The sequence below is a fragment of the Daphnia magna genome, linkage group LG3 (assembly GCF_020631705.1).
Source record: "Daphnia magna isolate NIES linkage group LG3, ASM2063170v1.1, whole genome shotgun sequence".
Lineage (NCBI taxonomy): Eukaryota > Metazoa > Arthropoda > Branchiopoda > Diplostraca > Daphniidae > Daphnia > Daphnia magna.
Window position 1 is genome coordinate 8615130 of NC_059184.1, and position 7867 is coordinate 8622996.

The following is a 7867-nucleotide window of genomic DNA, read 5'->3' on the forward strand; positions in this document are numbered from 1 at the left end:
ATTCAGGGAACCTTCTTTTTACGTAAAAAGCAGGTAATTGTAACATGTTACAGTTGGAGTATTTAAAGACTAATTCGTTCATAATTTTATATTTTAATGGAATATATTCCATTTTTCCACGGATTTATTTAGAATATGGCAAAGGAAATTTTTATGCCGAGACTTATTTCTTACAATTATTTTTTAATTAACTATTTTCAGTGTTGTTCGACCTGTCACCACTAGATGTCTCGTCAATCATCCATATATATAACCAGGCACGGTGGAATCATGAGTCATTTGCTAGTTGACTTTCGCGAAGGAAGAACCTCGTCTGTTCGTGCAATTGATTGGAATACAACACGTGGTGAATCTAGCTCTTCAGTGAAACTTAAATGGAATTATTCTACAACTCACGAAGTAAATTAACTCTTTTTTCCAGTATTTTATTTAAAAATTTTTTTGAAATTTATAAGTGTAATTTTATTTAGATTGAAGTACGATTACTAACCACACCAGACACCACCCGCTCCCATATCAACGCATTTTGTAAGGTCAGCCATCTTGTCTTGCTTCTTCTCCTATCCCATTTGTTGCGAATTTCTTAAATGGAGCGTATGCCTAAAAGAGATAGAGCTTTCCTAAGTACTCGATTGAAAAGAAGGCGAGTTAATCAGAAAGTTAATGCAATTATGACTTCTTTGGGACTTGATAGTGAAACTTTGAATGGTTCTTTTAACGATGAAGCCGAGTACGTAGATCACGAGCTCACTGTCTCTGAAAATGAAAAGGTTATCGAGGTAAACGTGGTGGATGGGGATTCCAATGTCTGTAGTAGCTACGACTGTAACGATGTTGTTAATTCCGAAATCGGCAAGCAAGTGCACATGTTTGATAGTGAGGGTGAGATTGATACCGATTCCAGTGGGGACGAGCAAGAGTTTCATTTCAATTTAAATGCCAACGATGAGGTTTTTGCAATTCGCGAAGGTGATGGTGGGGGAGCAAGCCCTTCGGTGACACACAGTGCACAACGATTTCGAAATGAAATTTCAGAATGGGTTGTTCAGTATCAAATCAAACATTCCAGCGTTGATGCGTTGCTAAAAATTTTTACTCTTCTGCCGGGTTTCGAAAAGCTTGGTTTGCCGAAAACGTGTCGCACTTTGCTTCAAACAATTCGACAAACTCCTCTTCGCCTAGTCAGTCCTGGTCATTACTATCACTTCGGGATCACTGAAAGTATTGAACTGCTACTAAAAAGGCTGAATGTTGATAGGGTTGACAACGATATTATAACAATTCAGTTTAATGTTGATGGTATTCCAATTGCTAAGAGTTCTGAAAGTTGCCTGTGGCCTATTCTTGGTTTAATAGAACGAATTGACGGTTCATTCCCTTTTCCAGTTGGAATCTATCATGGGTATGGAAAGCCAAAAGATCCAAACGAATTTTTATATGATTTCGTTAGAGAAGTGTGTTTATTGCAACAAATTGGATTTGTGTACAATGGCCGAAAGATTGATGTTGAAGTATCTGGATTCCTGTTTGATGCGCCCGCAATGGCATTTATTAAATGCATCAAGTCGCATACCGGGTATTATAGTTGCTCTGTTGAGCATAACCGCATTTTCCACCGTATTTTGGATGATGAAGTTGCTCAGCATTTCTGTTTCAGAGGCCAAAACGCAGGAAAAAGGGCGTTTGAACACCAAGGTACCTGCAAACTGATTGAAGGTATATGCGTAATTTTGATAAATAAATTAGTATCTCCTGTTAATAAAACATTTTTCTAATTAACAAGAATGTGTGAGACGTACGGCGGAATTCGGTGACGCCAAAGAGTCTGACATCGAAGATAAAATAAAGAATTTGTTTAAGAAGGCTCCCGCCCAAGTCATGAAAGCCCGGCAGCCAAAGAAACACACTGCCCAGCAGCCAGATTCCGGCGAGAGTTAAACTAGCTCTCGCTGGGATCTGGCTGTGTGTCAACACACTGCAAAAACTAATTGGATTTCATTTTTTTTAAAGTAATCCTCGTTTCACGCAGAAATGTAATTTGAATTTTTGTACTCACTTAAATGAATTTGGAAAAAAATACAATTCCATGTTGTTAAGAATGATGTTTTATTTACTTATTGTAAGATGAATAATTATTTCTTAAGCATAAAACACGTCAAAAAAACGTAAAAACCCGATTATTTAAACCAAGAAAAAAAGTGCTTTTAACCTAATTTTACGACCATTTCACCAAAAAAAGGACGTAAAAACATGTCTCCCGTACTTTCCAGTACGTGTTCTTCCCGTACCAAGTAGTATTAAAGGTACGTAAAAAAACCGGAAAAAACTCGTTTCTGTGCTGTGTGGGGGCCAGAAGTGGCTGTGAGTGGGAGAGAGCGGGAGACAAACTCGGCCAATTAGACGTTTTTGGTACTGGCTGACACCGTATACGGTATGTTTCTGCTTGGAAATAAAAAACAATGTGTCTTCACATTTCGTTCAAGTAAAGTAATAAGAAAGTTACTTTAGTCGGGTAAAATAGACTTTATCCGATGGTTTGGTGAACTTGAGTAAATTTCGAAATCTGTAATTGAGCTACAACATGTAACCACGATATAATAGTTGGGTACACTATCGCCTATTCCAAATCCGACGGTTGTTTACTAAGTGGTTCCAGGATTCCCCGCTAGGTTCGCTAGTCTAAAAGGCCGGTCGTCTACAGGGGTGATAGGGACAAACACCTTTTTTTATTTTTAGAATTTTTTGCTATCAGTTCGTGTCCTAGAAACTTAAATCCACTAGGGCTCCTTTTCATTCCCGATTTTTTGTGACTAAAATCAAAATGACGATGCAATTTGAGAATTTTTTATTTATGTTTTAAATTCACCCTATTTTGAAAAATTACGCCGTTTGCGGCGTTGCATGTTTTGTATTTTATGAATCGACCAGTGAGGCAGTGGCTGTGAGTGGGAGAGAGCGGGAGACAAACTCGGCCAATTAGACGTTTTTGGTACTGGCTGACACCGTATACGGTATGTTTCTGCTTGGAAATAAAAAACAAAAAGAATTAGGCAACGCTGCAAACGGCGCAATTTTTCAAAATAGGCGTATGGCATGGGCGTATTGCTAATGGCATTTTTGCTAGGATCGCTGCTCGTTTTTCGCCAACTAAGTCTCCCCCTAAAATTTCGCCTAAATCTATTAGCGGCAGTGTTAGGATTTTTCACGGCGAGGAACATTCTAGGGATGGGTTGGTAGTGATTTTGCCGCTCATTATCATTAGCGTTAAGTTAACAAGACTACACAACTAACGACCATTCGTTAACGCGTTAATAACGATAACGTATCGTTAACGAGCGTTAATATTCTCGTTATCGTTATTATCGATGACTTAAAATAAACGGTTGAAGCTTAAGCACGGGCTTGGTTGTCTATATTATTGATATTGATCTGTTGAAAATAAATAAGTATTATTAATGGGTTATGACTCTGCCACGAGTGGCGTTGCGAGCAACAGCCGACGGAAGGGAGCGATGGGACTCAGAGTGTGCTGAGTAGAAGTGTGTGTAAGGTGTGCCAGTATTTCGCTGGTGTATGGTTTCTGCCTCTTTCTAATACAGACTTTCCACTTTGTGCATCAAGTCTTAACATGGCGCAGTAGTAACTCACCTACGTTTTCATCCTGCTACTCGCCCCCAAATTCCTGTCATTTCGCCAGTGTCGTGTGGTTTTCCCATCGTATTCGTCCTCAAGTATTCGACCACGTGGTAGTGATGCAAGCGTTAAAAAGAACGATAACGAAATAAACGTATTAACAAGCCTTGTTGTTGACTTTTTTAAATAACGAGAGATTTTTGTAATTAACATTACGAAATGGCTGTTTTTTTCGTTATTTTCGTTATTTTCTGTTTAAAAATTACGGTTCAAAAACCGCCAAAATTGGAAAAATTGTGGCTTAATTCTTTCTAGCGGAAGAACTCTGGCGGAAGAAAACGGAAAGTCTTTTAATAAAATGGAAAGTTCATCAGATCCAGATGATACCATTTATGTAGTGTTCTGGGCTGTGCTCTTCAGTGAAACTTAAATGGAATTATTCTACAACTCACGAAGTAAATTAACTCTTTTTCCAGTATTTTATTTAAAAATTTTTTTGAAATTTATAAGTGTAATTTTATTTAGATTGAAGTACGATTACTAACCACACCAGACACCACCCGCTCCCATATCAACGCATTTTGTAAGGTCAGCCATCTTGTCTTGCTTCTTCTCCTATCCCATTTGTTGCGAATTTCTTAAATGGAGCGTATGCCTAAAAGAGATAGAGCTTTCCTAAGTACTCGATTGAAAAGAAGGCGAGTTAATCAGAAAGTTAATGCAATTATGACTTCTTTGGGACTTGATAGTGAAACTTTGAATGGTTCTTTTAACGATGAAGCCGAGTACGTAGATCACGAGCTCACTGTCTCTGAAAATGAAAAGGTTATCGAGGTAAACGTGGTGGATGGGGATTCCAATGTCTGTAGTAGCTACGACTGTAACGATGTTGTTAATTCCGAAATCGGCAAGCAAGTGCACATGTTTGATAGTGAGGGTGAGATTGATACCGATTCCAGTGGGGACGAGCAGGAGTTTCATTTCAATTTAAATGCCAACGATGAGGTTTTTGCAATTCGCGAAGGTGATGGTGGGGGAGCAAGCCCTTCGGTGACACACAGTGCACAACGATTTCGAAATGAAATTTCAGAATGGGTTGTTCAGTATCAAATCAAACATTCCAGCGTTGATGCGTTGCTAAAAATTTTTACTCTTCTGCCGGGTTTCGAAAAGCTTGGTTTGCCGAAAACGTGTCGCACTTTGCTTCAAACAATTCGACAAACTCCTCTTCGCCTAGTCAGTCCTGGTCATTACTATCACTTCGGGATCACTGAAAGTATTGAACTGCTACTAAAAAGGCTGAATGTTGATAGGGTTGACAACGATATTATAAAAATTCAGTTTAATGTTGATGGTATTCCAATTGCTAAGAGTTCTGAAAGTTGCCTGTGGCCTATTCTTGGTTTAATAGAACGAATTGACGGTTCATTCCCTTTTCCAGTTGGAATCTATCATGGGTATGGAAAGCCAAAAGATCCAAACGAATTTTTATATGATTTCGTTAGAGAAGTGTGTTTATTGCAACAAATTGGATTTGTGTACAATGGCCGAAAGATTGATGTTGAAGTATCTGGATTCCTGTGTGATGCGCCCGCAATGGCATTTATTAAATGCATCAAGTCGCATACCGGGTATTATAGTTGCTCTAAATGTACTTTAAAGGGCGATTGGGCTGGAAGGGTGGTATTTTTGAATGAAGAGAAAGGTGAAAAACGAACCGATGCCACCTTTTGTAATGGAGCTCATGTAAAACACCATAATAATGAAAGCTCTAGTTTAGAACTTTTAGGTGTTGACATGATTCATGGATTTCCTCTCGATTACATGCATTTAGTGTGTTTAGGAATCATGCGCAAAATGTTGTGGTATTGGATTCACGGCCCGTTAAATGTTCGGATGGGTAGATTGAGAATTGAAAAAATATCAGAAAGGTTGTTGGATGTATCTTGTTACATTCCCAGGGAATTTATTAGGAAGCCAAGGGGCTTTAATGAATTGGCTCGGTGGAAGGCCAAAGAATTCCGTCAATTTTTATTGTACACCGGTCCTGTTGTTCTAAAGGGAATCCTCCCAAGCCATTTGTATGGCCACTTCCTAACTTTGCATTCTGCAATTAAAATCTTGGTGTCAAAAGAGCTTTGTCAAAGGGAAAATACCTATGCCAAATCCCTTTTGAACCATTTTGTAGATCATTGTCAACGCTTCTATGGTGACACCTTCATGTCATACAATTCCCACAATCTACGCCATTTGGCTGACGACGTCTTAATGAGAGGCCATCTCGACACTTTTAGTTGCTTCCCGTTCGAGAATTTATCTGTATAAGTTGAAACATCTAATCAGGAAACACGAAAAGCCTCTGCCACAGGTTGTGCGACGCCTACAAGAATTTGCGAATCATATGAGGCTTGAAGTCACTACCTCTTCCCTTAGAAACCCTTTGCTAAAACGGAAGCACACAGATGGGCCAGTCCCTAGTGGATTTCGTGGCCAGCAGTATCGAGAAGTTCATTTAAGGGACTTCGTGCTAAAATCTGATTCGGTGAAAGACTGTCACGTTTATTTAAAAGATTTGGACGTTGTCAAAGTGACAAACTTTTTCGAGGTCGACTCGCGTTTTTTTTACAGGCAGAAAGTACGTATATCGTGACAACGTCTTTACATTGCCGTGTGAATCTTCGAGGCTCAATGTTTTTTTACTCTGGGGATTGGATTCTTTAAATTGGTGGCCATTAGACTCCATTTCATGCAAAGCACTCGTTATTCCTTGTGGAAAACGCTATAAATGTGCCGCTTTTCCCTTACTGATGAGCAAAAACTATTGAAAACCTTCTTCCTAATTTGTTCCATTCTTTTGTAAATATTTTTGGTTTTTTTGTAAATGTAATGTTTTTTCCAGTCTCAAATTAAAATATCAGCCTTCGATTTGAAACCAAAGTTCTGCAGTTGTTGCCCCAAGTTTTCCGAGGTAAATTTAACATCTAATGATATTAAGTAAATACTACGTACGGTTTTTAAAATCATGATTAATTTGTAACAGAACAAATGGCAACACCAACAAAGCCATTCTGTATTGTTTACTTTGAAAAAGACGAAACGTATGAAGCTGTGTTCAAAGTGGCTTGATGAAGATGGTGATTGCTGGTGGCCGAGTAATATCAATAACCGTTCGAAACTCGTTACAAAAATACAGAGAGAAGAAGAAATCAACCCGGGAGAAATGGACGCTTACAAAGCTCAAGTCTTGAAGTACTGCGGTGAGTCCTGTTAATTAGTTAAACAATTGTTCGTTGGTCAATGTCTATTTGAAAACTCGCAGATACATTTTTGGCTGCCAAGAAGAACGCGGATCTCGCGCAGCGTGAGAAACCCATCCAAAGTAGCACCGATGCGGACAATCGCGGAAGGAGTAAAAGAGTAAAAAAACCAGTGGCTAAGTATGCGGAATTTTCAACTGTCGTTCATCTGACAGTGAAACTTCAAGCGACTCGGCTAACGAGAGTGAGATGAATCCGCGCCACAGAGAAAGCTATGCTAAATCCAGTAAGGAATAACGAAAGTACCTTATTACTTGGTCTGTGTTAAACAATTTTGTTTCTCAGGTAAAAAAAATTCGCTGTCAGATTTTCCGATTCCAAATGAAAACATGGGAGCTGCGGGTCTCAGTCAGATTGCAGTAGTAAAGGAGAAACTTTCAAACCCTTCAACTAAAAAGAATCAACAAAAACGTAAACAAATCAATATATTTATTTAATTTCTGTACAATCATCAATGTATTGATTAATGGGTCCAGGTCCTCGACTTAATTCTCCAAGCGACGACAGTTACAACTTATTTGACGGCTTCGAGGAATTTAATTCACAAGATTTGACTGAAGCTTCTTTTTCGACGCCTACAATATCGGCACGTAGTCAATCGTCCCTGTCAGTCCTCCCAAGGCCCCCTTCAACAGCCAATTCAGATAAATCTGTTTTTAAAGGTATTTTTAAATAAATAAATTAGCCTTTCACTCACTATAGTCACATTTTTCGCTAACTTAATAATACATAGATACAGTGGATGACAGTACAGTTATTAAGAAGATCCTAAAAGAAGTTTTTGCAAGCCTGGAACTTTTGAAGATTAATCAGCGACAACAAACTACTCTGCTGGACCTACTGGTTTCACGTTCAAATGCTGGGACTGTAAAAGAATTTTCTTCAGAATTAGAAGGAAACCTTGGTTTACCTCTAAA

At 38.7% G+C, this 7867-nt stretch overlaps 1 long non-coding RNA gene across 1 annotated transcript; it reads left to right on the forward strand.

The window, feature by feature from the left end:
- Positions 1-268: 268 nt before the first annotated feature.
- Positions 269-608, forward strand: LOC123470720. The gene is made up of 2 exons (XR_006644440.1): positions 269-399; positions 471-608. It is a non-coding gene; the product is annotated as an uncharacterized LOC123470720 (long non-coding RNA).
- Positions 609-7867: the final 7259 nt, after the last annotated feature.